Source organism: Chelonoidis abingdonii, chromosome 2 (assembly GCF_003597395.2).
Source record: "Chelonoidis abingdonii isolate Lonesome George chromosome 2, CheloAbing_2.0, whole genome shotgun sequence".
Taxonomy (NCBI): domain Eukaryota; kingdom Metazoa; phylum Chordata; order Testudines; family Testudinidae; genus Chelonoidis; species Chelonoidis abingdonii.
In genome coordinates this window covers 54,185,540-54,209,185 of record NC_133770.1, presented here as the reverse complement: position 1 = coordinate 54,209,185, position 23,646 = coordinate 54,185,540, and positions in this window count along the sequence as shown.

Here is a 23,646-nt window from a genome sequence, read left to right as displayed (position 1 = left end):
AAGCTTAAACTTGATGCAGTGGATGGAACCTGGAATAGAATTACATGCTCAGAGCAAGAGGTCGGAAGATAACCTCGGCAGCTGTATTTTGTGTAGATGGTAACACAGTGATGCGGTGTCAGGGAGACAGGAGAAGAGGAGGTTGCAGTAATCAAGGCAAGAGATAATTAACAAGATATTTTCTGGGATGGGTATGGATGAAAGGGTCAGATTTTAGTGAGGTCGTGGAGCAAGACGTAGAAAAAAGGTAACATGAAGCTAAAAATTGAGTCATTTACTAGGCAAAGCTGCATGTCTGTGCTTCTCTCCCTGTAAAAGCATCTTTGATTGACAGTGTGAAATTTAACAGTCATTTAGTTCATGATTTGGTATAATCACAAATGTCTGAGATTATGAAGTTATAAAATTAGATATGGTGCATGAGGTAACGTGTTTCCTAAAGTGCGCTAAGATGTCTAAGTAAACATGCAGTACTCGTACAGGAATTCACCAATGTTGTTCACCAGTGTGGAGAGGATAATATAGAGGTGGCTTGCAAATCTTATACAAAGTGAGGTTTGTTTCATGATGTCCCCAGTTTTTCTGAAAACCAAAACTACAATAATTATTGATTTGTTCGTTCATTAAGATATGTATTAAAATGCATATAGCATATATGTCCCATGCTCTCGGTTCCCGTGCCAAACTTTTAAAACTACTGCTTTCCAATAGAAGTAACGGGAGCAAGCAGTCTAGCTAGTTTCAAGATGGAACTTGATAATTTTCCAAATGGGATTATATGACAGGTTACCTGTGATAGCAGCGGACTTCACTCAATGAACCTCCCTGCTGGTCCTATGTCCTATATTCCTTTACGATATAATCAACAGACTCCAGCAGCCATCCACAGTTCACACTACCCTGGCAGCAACATGGATAATCACACATTTAATAAATGCCATAGGCCACCAACAAAATCACCACCAACATCCCCTTTCAAACACCCCCCCATGTCCCTACAGGCCAGGATAAGCAGTATGCCTTGATATTTATATCATACACAGAAAGAAGGAAGTGGTTCAGAGAACTGTGACTTTCTGTACTGGAGAGTGAACACAAGAAAGAGGAAGCTAGAAATGATCTGATGTGATGGAGTAGGTTCATGCCACTTAGTCAATGCCTGCCATTGTCAGACACACTTTTTATGGATATTTGCAATCGCACATTGTCACACACTATCTAAACACACTGGAAACAGAACTGATACAGAATGTGCAAGACAAACAGTGAAGTCTCATCATCATTGCTCTTTGTTACTCTTTTTTTTTAAATTCTTTAAGTTGAATACATTTAGGGACAAATCAGTATTCAATGGGATTAAGTCTTTAATGTTTAAACTGTTTGTGGTCTCATACACACATCACAGGATTATTTGTTGTTTATCAAAGAGCGTGTTGAAGGGTATTCATACAGAATAACAATATCAACATACAATAAAACTCGTTGGAAGAATCTAGCAACTAACCAATACCATAACATGACAAAAACATTTACTTTAATCCTTCCTGATAGTTCTCTGTAGCCTAATGTGGGGGAGAAACATGAATAATAATAAAAAACACTATTTGTTAGATGTACCCTAATCATGCTCTTAAACCAGGTGAGATATTTAAGATAGCTAGGTTGCTACTAAGAGGTACAGTATTCTCTTCCCATTTGGTGATACTCGGCAAATGTACAGCAATCTGTAGTTTGAAGGAAAGGGAGTTGTAGACTTTTAACGAACCCTCAACTCCCTCCTCCCACCCCCCAAAAAAATGAAATAGGAATTTAATCGCTGGATCAGTATCAGTGGAGCAAACAGAACCGAGAATAATTGTATCAGCAGTATTTGCAGGAAATAAAAGGTGATAGTATCCTTTTCAGTTTAGAGGATTAAGCCAAAACTGTCATCCTGACCCTAATCTTTTGTTGTTATGACTGCTGCTTTTTGTGTTGTAGATGGTGACAGGAGAGAATGTGACAAAATATTAGTTAACAAAATGATGTTCTTTATATTTCCTCTACAGAATGAGAAGGGCCTCCTCTTTTTGTGGACTTGAAATACTTTGTTGTCAGTTCTAGACCAGTGCTACGTGGAGCCTTTTCTATTAGAAAGGATATTTTGTTCATTTCTAATTCTGCTTAGGATCCACTTTAGTAGCACTTTCTTCCTTAGATTAATTACCCTGATCTAATTCATGTAGTGGAGGACAGCTGTGGTACGTGGGTTGCCCACTGATGTATTGTGTTAAATGATGCCCATCTGTCATTGCAGCATATCAGCATGGATTCAGTGTCATCCACTTCATTGGTTCTGCTGAGATGTGAAGTACCGCTACAATGTTTACTACTGTTGTTAATTTAATATCTACACCTTTAATAACCTGACTGCTGTCATTCGCTGAACAATGATACATGATGGCCAGTGAAGAGCCAGATAGACGGCATTAACTTGACAGCATAGCAGACCATTTGGTACAGTTAATTAGAGCACTTCTGGGCAAAGTCGCTGTTCTGGGTCTTGTAGGGCATTCTCCTGTTGAAATGCCATATTGAAAAATAAAGGAAAAAGAATCTCAACACTTATACTGAAAAGTCTGATCATTAACCCATTTTCTGACACAGAACTGTTAATTTTTTTAATGCTCATTACATCTTTTTACTGCTTATCACTGTCTCCTGGTTTCTCTACAACTCCCCTCTTGCCCCCAATTTTCCCCAAAGCTTTCAGTGTATTTGTTTTGTTTCCTTGGAAACAGAACACTGCAAATATAGTGCACAAAATCTAAATACTGTAGTTTAAAATGTTGTGGTTACATGCATATGTCCCAGGAGTCGATCTTTTGTAAGGCCCCTGGTGTGCCTGTCATGCCAAGATATTTGCCCTGTCAAGGTATTTTATTTATTTATTTATTTAATGGCTGTGAGTATTCAGGGATTCAAAGGTTGTTATCTGTTGGCATATTTTAATACCAATTACAGATATGGACATGGTGAAACAATTTTTTACTTTATTAGGTAATGCTACAACTCCAAGTTTGAATGATGTCCCTAACCTTTATTCTTTTACATAGTTATATGATCCAAAATCAGGCTGATTTGTACACATCAGAATGCAACATATTCCTCCTGTACTGAGACATCTTCTAGTTGGCATGAAGTCTAAAAAAAAGAGTTAGGTGACAGAGAATTTGGAATAAAGCACTGGTAGCAGGCAACTCTGATGATTATGTACCATATGGGACTGTCACGTGCCTTGAACATCTGACTGCCTGGTCATGTGTAGCACAGAAAATGGGACAGAGATAGCAGAAACTGGGTGGGTGACACTGCTTTCATTAATATGCCCATTGGTTACAGATCTCTGCTGCTTACCTGGCATGCGAGGAAGGCATACATACTGCATTCAACAGTATGTCACACAGTGCGTAACACCAAAGATAGAATCAACAGTTGCCTGTGTTGCTGTAGAAATAAAAATCTTTCTTCATTTGCATTTGGAGCCAAGTGAGAGTCAGAATGGACTGGTTGATCTGGCCTAACAACCTCTGCTTCCTCTCCCCATGATGTGGCTTCCAGAGGGAAGTATTAAAGGATTGCAGACAGCTCTGTTCATTATGAAGCCCCTGAGGCAGGCGTAGGTACAGGGGTTTGAGCGCCCTAGGCACACAGCCATTTCGCTGCCCCGCGCGCTGGTCCCCCGGCTCCGCAGTCCTGCCTGCGGACGGTCGGCGGCTCCCGTGGCTCGGGTGGAGCTGCTGCAGTGGTGCCTGCGGGAGGTCCACCGCAGCTGCGCGAGCAGCCGACCGTCCACAGGCACGACTACGGCAGCTCCACCGGAGCCGCGCACCTGCAGACCCTCCTCAGGCACCACTGCAGCAGCTCCACTGGAGCCGCCTGCCGCCACCTCTGGCAAAATGCCGCCTCCTAATAATGCTGGCGCCTTAGGCGATTGCCTAACCCACCTAAATGCAAGCACCGGCCCTGCGTAGGCAACCTATGGCACGTGTGCCAAAGGCGACACGCAAGCTGATTTTCAGTGGCATTCACATTGCTCAGGTCCTGGCCACCGGTTTGGGGGGCTCTGCATTTTAATTTAATTTTAAATGAAGCTTCTTAAACATTTTAAAAACCTAATTTACTTTACATACAACAATAATTTAGTTGTATATTATAAACTTAGAGAAAGAGACCTTCTGAAAACATTAAAATGTATTACTGGCATGCGAAATCTTAAATCATAGTGAATAAATACAGACTCGGCACACCACTTCTGAAAGGTTGCTGACCCCTGCCCTGAGGGAACATTTTGCCTACAATTCCAGTGGAACATGCCAGGAGAGAAAACAGCTGCACTTCCTCTAAGATGGCAGCCAGGTGCCATGGTACTCAACTTACTGACATTTAACATTCATGAAACACTGATTCTGAGAAATCAAGCACTCTCAAATCTGGATATGCCCAATTCAGTTTGAAATCTCAATCCTACTTCCTCTTTATGCTTGGACCTTAAAATATTTTTTTTGGTCATTCTAAATTACTAGCAAATAAATACACAGAGAGCTTGCCACATTGTGAGAGACAGAATAATAAATAAAATAATAATAAATTAATAATAACAACAAATACAAGCTGGTGGAATATTGTGAGTCCTACCAGCTTCTGGTTGCATCTGAAATACAGTAAGATCTATGTTTCTCACATTATGCAAAACTTCTTCCCGTCTCATAGACTTATAGAATTTAAAGCCAGTATGGATCATTGTGATCATCTAGTCTAACTTCCTGCACAATGCAGGACATGGAACCTCTATTCCTGTAATACACCCATAAACTCTAGCTAAGGTACTGAAGTCCTCATATCATGAATTAAAGACATCACATTACAAAGAATCTACCATTACTCAATAAAATCTTCTACAGACCTGTCCCCCATGCTGCAGAGAAGGTGAAAATAAAACCCAGGGTCTCTGCCAAACAGGGGAGAAAGCCTTAGTGGAAATACAGAGGGGTGCAAATAAAATAAATAGATAATAATGATCTTATCAGTAATAACAATCAATAATGATATTGTGTGTTTTTAGACCCTAGAGTGTCAATTCCAGGTGATATTTACTGATTTTTTCTTTTATTTCAAAGATATTAGATTTTATTTCTATATTAGTCATTTACTAATAATTGCATCAGGTGTGATGTCCTATTTAATATGTTGGCTTGAATCACCTTGAAAAAGAAAACAATGCTAAATCTATACCAGTAAACAAAAGTTCTGCAAGAAAGAAGTGCTTGTTTAAAATTCTTATAAAATAACAATACTATCATTGTTCTTTGTGTGTGAGAATATTGATTTTGTCCATCTCACTTGACTGGAAAATCCTAGTTCAAAGGCAGCATGGCACAAATGATGGAAGTTCAGACTGACAAGAAAGAAGGAAAGAAAAATGATGCCACATATTGATTTCTTTCATTTTCTTCATGTTGATAACAATCAGGGGGAAAAAAACGTTTATATAGAAAAAAAACAGAATTTTGTCTTGACTAAATTTTGCTCCCTGATTTGTGCAGGAAGTCAGTGAGAGCTAGCCATGCAAATACAAAATGGCAAAAGATGGCATTTAATGCCATATTTAGAAATCAATAGATCCTGACTTTTGCCAAGCAAGATAATGTTATAGGCTCCCGAGAACTTTCATTTCCTTCAGTGGATTTACTCCAGAGGTAAATTAATGTAATTATTATTATTATTATTAGTGGTGGTAGTACCCATGATGTCCTAGGTCAGTGGTCTCCAACCTTTTTCATCTAGTGGGTGCCAGACGATGAACCACAGAGGACCATGGTGGCGGATGAGCATCCGCTGAAATGCCGCTGACAAGCGGCAACATCAGTAAGCATCACCGTCGACAAGCAGCATCATCCAGAGCCGTCGCCGCCAAAAATCGGCAGCATTTCAGCGATGACGTCTCTGGATGATGATGCTTGTCAGCGGCATTTCGGTGGATGCTCATCTGCTGTCCAGTACGCGGGCATACTTAGACACCCCAGTGGGTGCCATGGTACCCACGGGCACTGTGTTGGGGACCCCTGTCCTAGGTGCTTTCCAGACATACAAGAAAAGGCAGTCTAAGCAGTTCATCCATGAAATTGATCTGTCCTTGACCTAATGAGACCCTGATCCCATTAAAGTCTATGGTAAAACTCCCATTGGCTTCAATGGGACCAGATTCAACCCTGCTATCTATAGGCCAGAGCTTCAGTTACTGTAAATTGGAGTAATTCCACCAAACTCAATGCAGTTACCCTTATCTATCCCAGTTGAGGATTTAGCCCTGTATATCTCAGTATGAAGGGATACAGCCTCCATGAGTGTAATTCAGCATAATTCCATTGACATCAAGGGAACTATGTTGATTTATGCTAGCTAAGAACCCAGTTTGAATATTATAACTTAGGTTTTTTTGCTGATTTAAACAAGATCTCTTTTTTCTTCTCTCATACCTTGCAATATACCTTTGACGCAATGACTGACTCTTGGAGGTGTGCTTTCCACCCTATAACATACTGAGTTCATATTTGCAAAATCAAAGGGTATGTATTACATTAGATGAGTGCAGGTTTTATGATTTTTTCAAAGAAAGTCCAATTAATGAATATATAGTACTATAAAAATGAAATATATATATTATGATGTGGAATATATTTTCTTTCCCCTGGAATGTATTTCTGATACACAGCACCTTTTGGCTCTTTGGAATTAAATATATTGCAAACAGGAAAATTATTAAAGGTTAAGTACTCTATTTTTCATTATAAATTTTCACTGCACAGTAATGAAAACTGAATAAGCAGATTAAAAACTGATTTAAAAATTAATCCACAAATCTCTTCTTCAAGAGATTTCAGTCTTCAATTAGTAACCCAAGATTTAAAAATTTCATATTGAGCACACCAAGATTTATGTTATGGTCATGGTTGTTGTTGCAAATAACCTGGATATAGCAAACATAAAAATGAAAGTATTCTTTGAATCCTACTGTAATATAGGACTTAATGAGTACGAGAAAAAGAAATTACATATTAACTGGCATAGTCTAATATTGGTAAGTACGTGAGTGTAGCCACACTAGCTTACCACAAAAAAATGCTAGTATCTAAATTTTAATCTAGAAAAAGTGAGTGCTCAGAAAGAATTACAACAGGGACAAATCAGGAAAACCAGTTTGTTGAGCACATTTGAAATACTGGGTGAAATCCTGACTTCATTGAAGTCCATGGCAAAATGCCCAAGAACTTCAGTGGGGCTAGGATTTTACCCAGTATGTTCTACTAATAATATAGGGAAAATATTGCTCTTAAATGTATATATACCTCCCATGACTAATAATTCATATTAATAATATGAAAGATAATAATGCTTCCTTTCTCCACTCTTTGTCTTTCTTGTGGACTTTTGAGGATGGTAGTCAAGGCACCACCACAGATGACCAAGAAGAGTTTAGTAAAAATGAAATAGTGAGTGAATAATTGCAAAATGTAGTTGATGAGACAGGATGAGCTAAGTGGGGTGTTTGTGTAGGTTGGTATGTTTTCTATGCACCAAATCCTTAATCACTTTTTACTTCATTTTTAGTCAGGCAAATTCCTATCTTGTGTCCTCCCTTACCAACCAAATGTGATTGAATATTGGATATAATTCAAGAATGTTTTGGAATGATGAGGGGCTTTGATAAATCCAGAACAAAACTTTGTTGTTTTTTTTAATACCTCTGGATCAAAAAATTTCAGACCAACTCTAATTTCAACTGTTAGGTCCTGCAGAGTTTTGCACAAAACATAGCCACGGTGCTTCTAAGTATGAACTTAAACAAACAGAGTTTCATGTGGTTTTCTGCTTCATAAAGGTTTGCATTTCTCAGCCCCAATTCAGTAAAGCTTTAGCACATGAGTTTAAATGCTGTTTTGAATAGGGATGCTTTCCTGAATCAGGGCCCTAGTACTAAGTATACTGTTGCTCATATATATATATATATTCCAACTCCTCTTGCCCTCCATACAGTAAATAATCATGTGCCATGTTATTCTTTATCAGTAGTCCCCACTGTATTTCGCAGACAGTGAAGTGTTTCATTTAGAATGCTCCACCCAAGAAGCTGCAAGCAAAATTACACATAGTTTCTTACTCATTTCATTTCCTTGCAGCAAGCAAGCAAGATCTAGTAAAAATTGTTACATAGGAATCTGTAATGAAGTGTTTTTCTACATATCATAAGACATTGAAGCAGTTATTAATAATTTCCCCCAAATATTCAATGTAACAAATGACTTTGTGTTTCTCCTTCATGCAGTTAGTTTCTGCGAATAGTACACAGCGCCATTGCTTTAGAGGGGTTAGAGAAAAAATCATGAATTACAATAGAAGATTTTCTCCAAAATCTACTTGGGGGGGAGGGGCATTCTGTGCAAAAAGAAATATGTAACAATACAGACACACACAACCACTTCCCCTGTTCCCCGTGGAGTCCAGGGATCCATAGAGATGCTGATGCTCAGTACTAGGCTTGCACAGAGCTTCTTGTGCACCGCCCTCTCCTTCCCTCAGAGCATGTTGGGAACTGCACCTGCCAGGAACTCTCTAGCTCTCTATTCCACCCTCCAGCCAAGGGCGGCTCCAGGCACCAGCACAGGAAGGGGGCGGGCTGCCAGTTGCTGTGAGAGCGGCATTACTGCGGGAGGTCTGCCAGTCCCCTAGTTTCGGTGGCAATTCAGCAGCAGGTACGCTGAAGGCACGGGATTGGCGGACCTTCCGCCAGGGGCGGCTCCAGGCACCAGCGCTCCAAGTGCGTGTCTGGGGCGGCAAGCCATGGGGGGCGCTTGCCGGTCGCTGCTAGGGTGGCAGGCAGGGTGCCTTCGGCAGCTTGCCTGCAGAGGGTCCACTGGTCCTGAGGCTTCAGTGGACCTTCCGCAGGCATGCCTGTGGAGGGTCCGCTGGTCCCGCGGCTTCAGCCTGCGGGAGGTCCGCCGAAGCCGTGGGACCAGCAGACCCTTCATGCTTGGGGTGGCAAAATGTCTAGAGCCGCCCCTGCCTCCTGCAGAACCGCTGCCGAATCCACATGACCAAGGTAGACCTCCCGCAGAAATGCCGCCGAAGGCTGCCTGACTGCCGTGCTTGGGGCAGCAAAAAACATAAAGCCGCCCCTGCCTCAAGCAGTGTTATCTTCTTTCTGCAAGCTGGACTCTGCAAAGTCCAGTGAACCCTAGTGGCGGCTAGCAGCACTGCAGCCCATTTCTGTGAGGGAAAGGAAATTTTGCATACATAAGGTTAATTTCTGCAAAATTCTACATTGCACAATGGTGCAGAATTCCCCCAGGAGTAAAAATCTCTGAGTCTTAAAATTAATCTATAGTCATTTTTTAAGTAATATAACAGGCTCTATTCTACCTGCTTAATGTTTCCCATCAGGAAGACATAAGTAGAGTGCAAAGATAGATTTTTTCTGAAACTTTTCAAAGTTTTCTTTGACAACATATGATTTTAATTTTAAATAGTTGAAGATGAACACAGAAATCTTGCAAGGCAGATGATCATATAGAATTTGAACAAAAAGATTCACTTAATTTATGCCTTTTAAAAGAGGCATTTCATTTTTTAAAGGATATTTCATTTCTTCTTCTCCTTATTGTATTTGGGGGACTTCTAAAAGAAAAAACAGTATGGCAATCAAAAAGGAATGAATATACAGTGATTGGTTTCTTTACTGCAGCGTTAATAACAAATCAGCAGTAATGACAATTAATATTATAGGTTTTCCTATACAATAGGATTTTTGTTCTTCAGTAGCTATGTAACTTACAGTATTTTTTCTATTTCCCTACCAGTCTCTAGCAATATCTTACAATATACATAATATACCTAGAAAATAATTAGCATACTTACTACATAAGTAATCTCCTTCCCATTCTTAATCAGAGAAAGTCAATTATTTCTTGCACTCACAAATAGCATTGCGATGTAAAATACGTTTTATCTTCCCTTCCATCCCCTTTGTTCAACCATTTCCAGATCCTTCATTTTCAGGAAGACACTAGGGCAATCTCACTTTGTAGGATACAAGTAAATCCCATTAAGTCAACTGGAGTTATTCATCTTCTGCAGGGGGAGAATAGGAACTGTGCTTGTCAATTACAATCATTATGTCAGGAATGAGTCACAAACTTGTTGTGAAATGCATCTTCCTTAATGAGGAAATAAGGGTACTCATTTTGCCCTGAAGAACAACCCATGCACCCTCTCTTACTCCCACCTGTGTGGTAAGGAAACGCTAGGCAGAATTTGGCTCAAGGATTCTAAATATGGATCTGTTCTGCTCATACAATGAGACTAAGAGACTCTGAGGGAAAAATATCTGAAACAGAACAACATAGGGTGGGCTTTATGCAGTAGCGATCATCCTGGTGCAGAAGAAATTGAGGAGCAAAGCATAAATGATGGAAGTCCTATTACTAAGAAATTAGTAGATTTATCTGAAGATAAGGAATGGGAAAGTGATGGAAAATTGTCCTTTTTTCCTGCAGCATAAAGGACGGTGATGCTAAAGAAGATTGTGGCTCATATGAAAAGGAGAGTAATGACAAAGAAAAATCTGGTTTACATGAAAAGGAGAGAAACGATAAAGAAGAATCAGCCTCACATGATGATAGAAACAGCAGTGAGAAAAATTGCACAACACAAATTGATACATCAAATTCTGCTTTATGGCCATTGAGCCTAAACTCTGCCAATATTGATTGTACAATTTTGAACAAGCCAGGCAAAACTGAGAATATGACGTTTCTAGTAAATAAGCAGAAGTGACGCTTCTCAAAGCCACGCTGCAAAAGAGCGCTCAAGAATGGTGAGAAACTGAATCTGTGTTGTCTAGTTTACTTGAAATTAGAGTGTTCTGTTCTTGTTTCAAAATATTTGACAAGAATGACAAATCATTGCTTGTGCTTTCTGAGTAAAATTACTGTCATAACTTAGCTGATGCTCTGAAGCAACACGAAAAGTCAACTGACCATTTTCTGGCCTACACCAAATGGATGGAGGTTGAGTCCAGGCTCAGCCTCAATAAATAAATAGACACAGAAAACCAGTGTATTATTCATGCAGAAACCCAGCATTTGAGGAACGTGCTCAAGCATCTAATCTCAATTACCCTCTTAGCCAGGATGGGCAGGGATGGGTGTCCCTATCCTCTGTTTGCCAGAAGCTGAGCATGGGCTATAGGAGATGGATCACTTGACAATTACTTTCTGTTTATTCCCTCTGGGGCACCTAGAATTGGCCACTGTCGAAAGACACGATGCTGGGCTAGATTGACCTTTGGTCTGGCCCCATATGGCCTTTCTTATGTTCTTATATTCTTCCTTGCAAAGAATAATTTGGCTTTCTGGGTCTCATTGGATAAGTTGTTCCCTGAAAATAATGGTAATTTCCTCAGTTTCGTAGAGCTCCTTGGGAAATATGACGATGTCATGTGTGAGCACCTATATTGAGTCATTTGTAAAGAAACTATGGACCATTATTGCAGCAAAACAATTCAAACAAATTGATTGAACATATGGCAAGGAAGATGTTTTATAACAGAGTAATGTGGCTCAGCAAAGTGAAGTACTACTCCGTAATAATGGACTGCACTCCCAACATCAGTCACAGTGAAAAAATGTCATTTATAGTTGGATTTGTTGATGACAAGGATAGCTGTATCCAAGTAAAGTAACACTTTATCTATTTCAGGTCTGTGAATGACTCTACTGGAAAAGGCCTAACAGAACTGTTTATGAAAGTTTTGAATGAGAATAAAATAAAGCTTCAGGACTTCCGTGGCCAAGGCTGCAACAGTGGCATGAACATGAAGGGAAGAAAGAGTGACATCAGGGCAAGGATCCTTGTGCTGAATCCAAGAGCTTTCTTCAAGCCTTGTGGCTGCCATTCCCTCAACTTGGTGTCAGATGCAGCAGCATCTTCTTTAGATTCAGTTTCTCTCTTCAGAAAACTGCAAAGGACACACGTCCTGTTTTCAGCATCAACTATCAGGTGGAAGATCTTCACAGACAATGTTACAAACCATGAAGCCACAAAGTGACACTAAGTGACACTCGCTGGGAGAGCCAAATTGATAGAATAAGGCCAAGTAACTATACCTATCAGCTCTGTGTTCTTGGGGAACCAGGGCACAGTATCCAGCTTGTCTGACTCACGAAAGACCTCCCCCTGCCAGCCTCTGCTTAAACCAAAGCCGATCAGAAGAAAGACTTACAAAAATCAATGAAAAGGCACCCTTCCAGACAGGGGTGAAAGGATTAAGGAAACTCCCCTAGCCTCATTTGCATCAACGATGGGACAGGGAGGCATCTCTATTTGCATACAGAATGGAGAACAGAGCCGCACTGAACTCTTGGGCCAGAAAAGCAGGGAAGCATTGCATGATGAGGGATCTCTGCTGCAGATATTAATGAACCTATGCTTACACACACCCAGCTCAGTAGTTATCAGTGCAATTCCAGTAATAAATTCTTTATCAGTACCCAAAATACTGAAGTTGCCTAATTACATTGTGAGCTCCCTCGAAGGAACATGGCCCATAGCCATGAATGATCAATTCCCATTGTCTAGCCTGAACAAAACAACTTTAGTATACTCCCCTGAACCATCAGTTTACCCATAAACAAATCTAGTGTTCTCCCTCGAACCATTGTTCTTTCCCTACACGTTCAAGTAAGTGATGTGATGCCTGGATCCAAAATCCACATCAGTTCCATTGGGACTGCTTTGAACAGGGGTGTGGTAATCTAGCTGTCCAGTCCCAGACCTGGACTTTAGTGTCCACCAGTCTGGTCCTGTCCCAAACCTGGACTTTTGCGTCCAAAGTTTGGGGGCTTACCTGAAAACTCCCCCAGCTCACTACCAGCTTGGATATTCTCGCTGCCACCAGATCAGGAATTAATCTATGGGGCCTGATCCCCCCTTCTCCCTCTGGTGTCCCCAACCCTCCTTGGTGGACACTCAGATTCCAATCCCTTAGATGCTAAAAGCAGGAAAAATAACCCCTTCCCTCCTTATCAGCTTGCCTCGCGCTAACCTGTGTGACCCAAGAAACCAGCTTTTCTGCTTCCCTCAGGACAATGGAGATGCAAAATACCACAGCTGGGCTCTGCCACCCCTTGCTCCAGGAACGAGGGAAACTTGTAACCAGCAGAGAACAGAGAGAATTCTTCGTCTCTTTCCCCGTAGTCTGCTCTTTCCCTGGACCAAATAGAAAAATAGCCACAGCCTGCTTTTCCCTTTGCCTCCCTAGGAAAAGAACTTTCACAAGGTTTACAAGAAAACTTATAGAAAAAAGAAAGAAAATATAAAACAATCATCTTGCATTAAGAAACTCAATACAGGCTCTTGCTTATAAGAAAATATAAGAAACAGTCTGATTTAAAAGATAGCCAATTAAACCAGCACAAACAAATTAACATACAGGTAAATACACCCCAAAGACCATCATAGCTGAATTACTTTGCGGTTCCTGGGTACTTACAGATGTTTAGAAGAAGTATTAGGAGGGAATTAGAAGGAAGACTTGGTTTCCTCATAGCTAGAGAAACAACAAAGACCCCGAGTATACAAATCCCGCCCCTGACTTTAAACAATCCAGTTCTCTGATTGGTCCTCTGGTCAGGTGTTCGGTTACCCTTTTCAGGTAAAAGAAACTTAACCCTTACCTACCTATCCATTTATGACAAGGGGGTTGGACTAGATGAACTCCTGAGGTTCCTTCCAACTCTGATATTCTATGATTCTATGATAACTTCATCTTCTCCTGACTGATCATGTTGGGGGCTCTCCCTGTCTCCAGCACTCCAGTCCCTCAGCTACCACCACCACCTGGGAGCCCTGGTCGATTCAAGCTTCATGGAGTGGTGAAAACCTAACTCTCTCTCTAGGTATAACCTTCTGACCCTGACTTGTGTGATTAGTTATAATTTTCTAAACCTGACTTTGGTAATCAAATTCAAATTAGATTTAATATTATAATTGTTTTGTTTGTTTGGTTCCCCTTGTATGGTTACTACCTGGCAATAAATAACTTTCATGGTTAAGCTGGTTGCTTTTCCCTCTCTCTCTCTCTCTTTCCCTCCTCCCTTGTGGGTGTTTTTTTACTTCCCCATTAGCTCTGCAACAATGCTCCTCGTACCTAAGCTAAAGATCCCTGCAGTGCCCAAAAATCCTGTGGGGTTTGCTCATCAAATGTGTTACTACCAGAACAATTGTAACATGAAAGTGAGGATAGGAACATGCTGAACCTGGGACATATAAGGGTGGCATTAGGGAAGTGCTGCTCGACCCAGCCTGCTCAGGTGTACTTTATTCTGGTGTGGTGCCCATGGCATATGAAGGGCTTGGAAGTGCTGTTTGACCCAGCTTACTGAGTCCAAGGGCATATAAGGGGTCACCTTGGGAGTGCTGATTAACCCGGTCCTCTCACATGTGCTCTGTTAATGCATGTGTGCATGTTCATCTGATTCTAGGGCTGGAAGAACCCAGCCCTGGTGAACTTAGGTCTTGCAAGATAGTCCCGTTGGGAGGGAACGTGCAGAGGTGGGGAGTAGAGCTTTGTATGAGAACACAAATGACACAAAAAGTACATTGATAGAACTATGGTAGAAAAGAGCTCAGTGGACCTGTCACAGGGCAGGTGTACCCCATCATCCTCTGGATACTATGGCCAAGTCCAAATAATTGCTCTTCTTCTCAGGGTGGGAAAGCCCAAAGGTTAGAGACAGTATGGCTCCCCTTAGATTCCGGGCAGCACAGCCTAGTGGCCCACGTCAATGAGGTGGCCTGTAAGTCAGGACACTATTTCCTAATGCCCAGAGTCTGAGGGAGATGTCCTTGGATTTAGGAAAGTATGGCCTACTGGCCACAGTCATTAGTACCGCCCCTCAGCACAGGGCGATATGGTCTAGTGGCCAGAGTTAATAGTGATCAAACTATTTGGGTCAAACATGGCGAATGATTTTTGCTGAAAAAAATGGGAAAAAAATTCAGAAAAAATTGGAACATATCATTTTGAATGTTTCTGAATTAAATAATTTGAGTTTTCATTTTGAAATGGCTAGATTTAACTAAAAGGATTGTAAAAACTACATGAAAATGAAAACAAACATAATTTCAAGTAGAACAAAACATTTTTTTTGCGGGGAGGGGGGAAAGAAGTGTTTATTTCAGCTAGACAAAACTGAAAGATTGTCATTTCAGGTCAACCCAAAACTATTTTTATCTATATATTTTGGTTTGCCTACTGAACTAAAAAAAATATTATTCATCCCACTTTATGTCACCGAGTCTAATGTACCTCAGTATCAACCCAAATTTATGCCAATGTATCTCCACTGAAATGAATATGCATACAATTCAAAGTAGATAACTATGTAATCCAGGGTTCAGCAACCTTTCAGAAGTGGTGTGCCGAGTCTTCATTTATTCACTCTAATTTAAGGTTTCACATGCCGGTCATACATTTTAACATTTTTAGAAGGTCTCTTTTTATAAGTCTATAATATATAACTAAACTATTGTTGTATGTAAAGTAAATAAAGTTTTCAAAATATTTAAGAAGCTTCATTTAAAATTAAATTAAAATGCAGAGCACCCTGGACTGTTGGCCAGGACCTGGGCAGTGTGAGTGCCACTGAAATCAGCTCGCATGCCGCCTTTGGCATGCGTGCTGTAGGTTGCCTACCCCGATGTAATCTGTGGAGCTGCTCTGGCATAACCAGTAGTTGATCAGACCTACTAATTTTTTTAGGAGATTATAAAAGATGATAAAATTCAATGCTGAAACTTGGAACATTGAAAGAATATAAGCTTACTATTTCCCCTTTTGTAAAGTAAGTAAGATGGTGCTTACCTTTCATGCTTAATTCTCAGATATTTTGTGAGGATTTATTTAAGTTTCTACAGAGATTTGGACCTAAGAGAAAGCAAAATATTTTCCTGGTTTGAGAACCGTTTCTAACTTTTTCTTAGGCGTTTTTTAACACAATCTTCATTGGTTTTAGCAGAAGATGCGGCTATGTATAAGAGGTCTATGGGCTGCTCTATTTTACGCTTGACTGGCTGCAGCCCCAAGAGATTGTTCTGGCAGCTGAGAATAGCTAGTGCAGCCATTCTCAAGCCACACATTCTTCTTTCTAACCATTCCACTTACACATCCCTTACATACCAGCCCTCAATAGGTGTAAAGGGCAATTAATAAAAGGACCAGTTGGGCCCTATGTCTTTAATATGAGCTGGTGAAATATTTTTGCAAACCAAAACAAAAGTCCAGCCATTTGAAATGCAATATGAATGATTAAAAAGAGACTACTATATACAAAGCCAGTTCTAGCATAAAGGCGCAGTAGGTGGCTGCCTGAAGTAGCAAAACATTAGAGGCAGCAAAAAGTCTACTATGAATGACTGCAGGGCTGAGGAAAAAAGAACATTGCCCAGATTGCTGAGGGCACCAAAAACTCTAGAACCATCACTGATTGCAAATTAACAATTTTAATAGAGTCTTTTCAGGAAAGCCAACTCTGTTGAAATAATAACCCTTAAATGATTATTAGACCAAAGCATCAAACCTGTTGTGACATGATGGAAGGAGTCAGTTAATTTCATGGGATTATTTTAATATTTTTATGTATTTTTAAAGCTTTTGTTAAAAAAGGGACATTAAAAATTGAAATACCGCTGGCATAGCCTAGTGGTCCATTTGTAAGTCAATGTCTTGTCATGTAGGGAATACAAGATTGGGTTCTCAGTCAGAGTGATGAATGATAAATGGCATAGTACGTTTATGGAATAATACAAGTAACCGTCAAATTCAAAAACTAAATATTTCTGACTATCCATAAGGAAATATGTGACTGCAGTATAGTTGGATGTTTGTGTCTCAAAAACTGATGAGAAGTTAGATTTACATTTCTCAAAAAACATCCCAGCCAATGGCTGACTGGATTTTCCTTCTCAGTCTCAAACTTTAGGGTCCAACCCTTCAATGGTATGAGCACCCACAGCTGCTATTTAAGGCCCTAATACAGCAAGAGGCTGAACTATGTGCCATTAACCTCAATGGATCTACCCACCGGGCTTTCCGTTAGGCACACACTTACGTAGCTTCATGAATTGGGGCCTATATCAATAGGAGTTATAGGAACTCAGCCCTTTGCAAGAGACATTTAACACCTTTCACGACGAGTCCCTTAGGGTAAATTTTCATATAGTTTTAAACTGTTTAAATAAAATGGGACTTTTCTTTAGCCGATGTTATAATTTAATTTAAGTTATGCTGTTTCATTCCATATTATATATACTATAGAAAAATTATTAATGCAAATCTGCATGTTCTCCGGTTAGATGGGTACATTTTCCTTTCGACATATCTAGGTAACTGCTATTAATGATAATGGAAAGTACCTGTATGAAGAAAAAAGAAAGGGAAATAGACTGTATTTCTTCTATAGTGGCAACAGTGATCCGTTCCTCTTCTAACATCAATTCTTTCTTATGACCCTTCCCAGCTCTGCCAAATCCATACCATAAATCAAACATTTCCTAACCGTCTGTGCCAGAAATTACATTCAATTTTACTACTTTACAAACCTCTGGATAGTCCTTATTGTCAAAAATTCTCTTTCTCTCTCTCTCTCTCTCAGCTCAAGGAGGTGTTATGTAGAGTGATTTTTTTTTTCTTTTTCAAAGACAACTGGAACTTTAAAGAACAATTGACAACCTAAAAGACCAAAGCTGGTGATGACAGTGTCATGAATTATGCTGCAGAAACCTTTTAAGGAGTTCTAAGGGATACTGTTTTTAAAGAGCACTGAACCATTTTGCCTTTCCTTGTAAATTCAAAGCATCACAAGCCTTCTTGCCTCCTTTGACCTAGCGCTTGTGCATTTTATCTTACCCAGGATTTCCAATAGATCAAGAACACTGATTGAAATCCCGTAGTCTACCGCTGGTTCTGATGCCCATTTCACATTCTGACAGAGAAAATTCCTCATTTTCTGCTGTGTTGTTTTTCTGTGCATAAATGATAAAAGAAATTAAGATTTGTAAATGTTATTTATGCCATGAACTTGGGAAGACTCAATGGAAATGAATACAAATAAGACACCTCTCAGCAAGCTCTGTGCTGCGAGAGTGGAAAACACAGGGTACCTCATTATCACAGAAATAGATGCCAATATCTGCCTAAGGTGGTAATGGCTCTTTTTAAGCTCTCTTCAAATTCAAACACAAATGTCAAATTGGAATGTCTTTCAAGGAAGCAGTATGTTACTTGGAATTTATTCATATAAGTTTTAAGAAATATCCCTCAGGGAAAGAAAGACTCAATTTTTCACTGATAAAGATAAAACAGAAGGCTATCTAAGGTGCTGGGATCATACGACACAAAAAAACTAATGGAAGGCCAGGCAAAAGGTATTGAATCTGGAAGTAGGCAAATCTCAAAAGGTTGATATTCATTTTGGATTCACTTTGACCTTCTAATGTTCTCTGTGTTTCACAGCCTGAAATCCAAACTTTGTGTTTTTCAGCAAAGCACTAAAAGCTGTATGTTTTTAGTAATGGTACTCAAAAGCAGTTTACATGGCTGAGGATCTTACAGGTGGGTGAACACATGGTTTATGTTTTGTGAATAATTCATAGCAACCTTGTGAACGTAATTCACATAATCAGTAGAATTGAATAGCAATTGTAACAGTGGTAAAACTCCACAACATCTAACCACCAAGCAAAATACTCTGTATCAAATAGTAATATGTATATTCATGTGGTGCCAGGTCATCTGAGGGGTAAAAGGTTGTGCACTATGAAAGAAGGACAAGTTTGCCAAGTTTTTCAAAGTGACTAGCAATTTTGAGTGCCTCATTTTTCAGATGCCAAACTGAAGACTCCTGAAGGATACCTAGTTTTTAGAAGGTGGTGACCAACATTGATAAGTGTAAAGTAATGCTTCTAGATTAGCTGTTACCACTCAAAAAAAGACATCTGAAAGTTACCATGGATATTTCTCTGAAAACATCAGCTCAATGTTCAGCAGCAGTCACAAAGGCTAATGGAATGTTAGGAGCTGTTTGGAAAGGGATAGCAAAAAAGGCAAAAATATCATAATGCCATATAATGTCTACACTTTGAATACTGTGTCCAGTTTTGGTTGCCCCATCTCAAAAAGGATATAGTGGAACTGGAAAAGGTTCAGAAAAGGACAACAAAGATGATCAAGGGTATGAAATAGCTTGCATATGAGGAAAGATTAAAAAAATTAGAGAAGTTCAGCTTAAAAATGAGATGACTAAAGGAGAGCATGATAGAGGTTTATCAAATCATGAATTGTGTGGAAAAGTGAATAGAAAAGTGTTATGTACCCTTTCCCATGATACAGAAATCAGGGGTCAGACGATAAAATTAATAGGCAGCAGATTTAATAAAAAACAGGAGGAAGTACTTTTCCACACAGCTCACAATTGTGAAACTCATTAACGTGGGATGTTGTGATGGCCAAAAGTATAACGAGGTTCAAAAAAGAACTAGATAAGTTCATGTAGGATAGGTCCGTCAATGGCTACTAGTCAAGATAGTCAGGGATGCAATTCCAGGCTTGAGGCAATCCTAAATTGCTGACAACCAGAAGCCAGGAGGGGAAGACAGGGTTGGATCACTCCAACTGCCCTGTCAAAGACAGGTTACTGGGCTAGATGGACCACTGATCTCACCAAGTATGGTATTTCTTATTTCTGAGGTTCTTAATAAGGTGCTATTCACCTTACTGTTAATTTGGCCTTGAGTAAGGTACTATTCACTGTATGGGTGGAAGGATTGGGCCTAAGTGAAAATATTATAGCATATTTATTTTTAAACATTAAGTCACAATGAACTGATTAGCAATTATATAAGCTAAGAGCCTTACTGGTGGCATTTTCATTTACTATAAAGCTGAAATGTACAGGAGTCCAACATTCTTTGATACATTTATTTTGTCAGTAAAACTTTAAAACCTGTTTTTTATATTATGCACTATTACAAAAGCTAACAGTTTTTTTAAAAAAGCAGTAAAACAGTTAATACGAGAAACAAAATAGCAATTGATCACTTACAGTCAGGTGACCTGCTTGTGCAAAGCTGTGTTCGCAGAAATATTTCATATTCTCATGAGTCCCACTGAAACATATTTCATTTTCTATCTTCTTTCTACTGTACCTCTAAATCAATAACACTTTGTTTTAATCAAACATGAACAAGTTCTAATTATTATTTCGAGTATGCCAGGATCATTCTCAGACAAAGTGTTAGGTATTCATTTTCAATTCCAGGAGAAAGTAATAGTGAAAAAAAGGGCAATAGCAAATCTGTTGTGTGTTACTGGGGAATTACCATCTTCTGTGGCAAAGATTGCCTTTGTATAAATTGTCCTTGTAGAGACTATTGCACAAATCAAGCAAATCATTGAACTATAAGTGTAATTTTAAGCATGTGAGTAATTGTATTGACAATAAGCACATGCTGTAGCACTTTATCTGATAGGAGCCTACAAGAGGCTGGACACAACATAGACCACAGGTCGGCAACCTTTCAGAAGTGGTATGTTGAGTCCTCATTTATTCACTCTAATTTAAGGTTTCACGTGCCAGTAACACATTGTAATGTTTTTAGAAGGTCTCTTTCTCTAAGTCTATAATATATAACTAAACTATTGTATGTAAAGTAAATAAGGTTTTTAAAATGTTTAAAAAGCTTCATGTAAAATTTAATTAAAATGCAGAGCTCCCTGGACCTGTGGCCAGGACCCAGGAAGCGTGAATGCCAGTGAAAATCAGCTCACATGCTGCCTTTGGCACATGTGCCATAGGTTACCTACCCCTGACATAGACCAAGTGAAAAGACTATATTGCATCCTCTGTAGTAGTACAACCCAGTACTGTTTTTGGTTTCATCTGAGTTTGTATAACACATACTAAGAATAGTACTAAAAATGTGTAGCTCTAGACCATTACAATTGTAGGATGGAGAAGATAAACATGACAAAAAGAGAGCTTTGAACTAGTACCAAAATTAAGTCAGGCGGAGTTTAGATGCCATACTTAGCCAGCAGCCATTCCAAGTACCATCACGCCACCACTTCAGAGCTAAAGGAAAGACAAAGATCAACTTTCATGTTCACCAAGCGCTGTAAAATTAAGACTCTGTTTGTTACAACATGGCAGATGAGATGATTCTGTAAAATGCCAAAAGAATGAAATTTGCATAAATATTAGTAGTTCAATTTGCCCATCTAATTATCACTACAGGATAGAGAAGATACACAAGAATTGAACTGGCTTGCATTATCCATGAAAATGGAAAACAGTCTAATGCTGGGTTATAGTGTTAGAGTTCATCTGAGTATAGACTAGAGCCAGAGGTTGTAACTTCTATCTCAGTTTGGTGGTGGGAGCTTGGAAGAATTGGAAATATTACATTTTTTAATAGAATGTTGCCTTGGTTGGTGGATTTTTCCTTGGGGAAGGTTGAATCAGAGGGAAGAGAATCAAGTAATTTTTGACATGGTCCAGGTTGATGAGAAAAGCAACTTTTGATTCTAATTTTATTGATGAATCTGAAAGGAGTTTAGTGTCTTCTGGAGCTTATCAATTAGGCGCTGATCCAAATTCATTAAAATCAGTGCGAGTCTTTCTATTGGCTTTAATGGGCTTTGGACCAATCCCTTAGTGCTAGGGATCAGAGAGAGTGTTTACTGTTTATCTAACTTTGTTTTCCTTGTTTCTTGTGTATAGAGGAAGAGAAACAGAATCAGAGGTGTGAGATAGGTGCAAATACTTTTTAAATACTGACATGTTTTGCAGGAGTTCAGGTTTTGCGCCTCTATATCAGGTTCTATCTATGCCACACCTCAAGGTATTGTGAGTAAATTAAAATTAGCTATCATTCTCAAATTCTCCTGGAACGTGAATCTGAAATACACTTTTAGTAAGCAGTAGCACTAGAAAGCAGATTATAACTGGTTTCACCATATCATTGACCACCTGCACCTTTAAGTCAAGGGGGAGGGTGGGATGGCTGGCCAAATGAAGTGAACAATGCTTTATGGATGGAGAAGGGGGAAGATGAAAACTTCTGCAAAAGGGTCAGCATGGTTACTGACTCATCCCCTAGGAATGCAGGATTTAAAAAGGGCAGCCCTGGGCCTGAAGCCTCCCTTTTACATAGAGTAGTCTGAAGCAGGACCTACCCTCCCTCCTTTTTATGAGGTACAATACCAGGTTTGGTCAAGACCTGCTGTGGGCATTATGCTAGTCACTCTTTTTTACGGGGGCTGGGAAAGAATTTTTCCCTTACAACCATATTTGCTTGGGTGCAGTTGTTTTTTTTCTTTTTTTTTGCCTTCGCCACAGCAGGTTCAGGAAGGGGTCTGTTCATGCATGGCATGACAGGTGGTAGACCAATGTTGTAACTCATTATTTAAGTCCAAGGCAGATGTCCAGTGCAGGTACTCCATAAGAAAGGTATACAGAGACCGAACAAATAGTTTGGAAAAGGACTTAAAAAGAGGTGTTTGTTAAAGGAACAAACAGGGGCTGGTTGGGGACTCCTATGGTTGGTACAGCAGGGAGCCAACGCCTCATTCTTATAGCCCACCTTAACTCTCCTGTGGGGTGGCGGGAACGGTAAGATTCTGGCAACGGAAAAGAGGGAGAACTGGTGAAAGCCTCCTGGGTATATAAGGTCTCGGAAATAAATTTGCTGGAGAGACTTGGATGGAAAAGATGGGGAGCTGGTAAAAGTCCCAAGATAATTATGGAAAAAACATGGGGTTACCTGCACTGTACACTTTTATCTGCCTGGTGGTCCCAGACATCTAATAATAAAGTTGCAGTATGATTAAACCCATGTCAAATGTCTCCTGTCCATCTTTCAGTATAGCCAGATGACATAATTGACAAGTATTTCAGATTACTACTGAAAAGAGATTTGCTGCAAGTTCAGTATTCCCGCTGACTTTATGACCATAACTGTGAGTATTGCAGATATCTCACTAACCAGGAAAGGAGGGAAAATATCAGCAATGGTACCCTGCATATTAATGGTTTACATAAATGTGTTATATTAATCCTAGGAGGACATAGGCAGTACAATGTACGTAATAGATTAATAGAACATAATCTCCAGTACCACTCCTAGCTGAGGTGAGATGGCTGTTAAGAAGGCTCCAGAGCACTGTAAACTATTTATTTGACATTTACTAAAAACAGCTTAATGACAGTGACATTTTAGCCCTGTGCGTCCGTTTAATAGTTTTCATTAAAATGCTTCATTTACTTAGATTTTCCATATATCTCTCCCATTCTCTTTCAATTTTTTTGTTCATTTGCTCTTAGAAGAAGTAATCTCAAACCTGTACACTGGCTTTGGAAGAATACAATTTACAATCATTATCATTACAAACCTATCTAGATAAAAAAAGGATAAATAATTAGAATTTTGTGGGATTATTTTTTCATTTGTTAAAATGACAATAAGTCATTATGTCCAAGATAACTCTTCAGA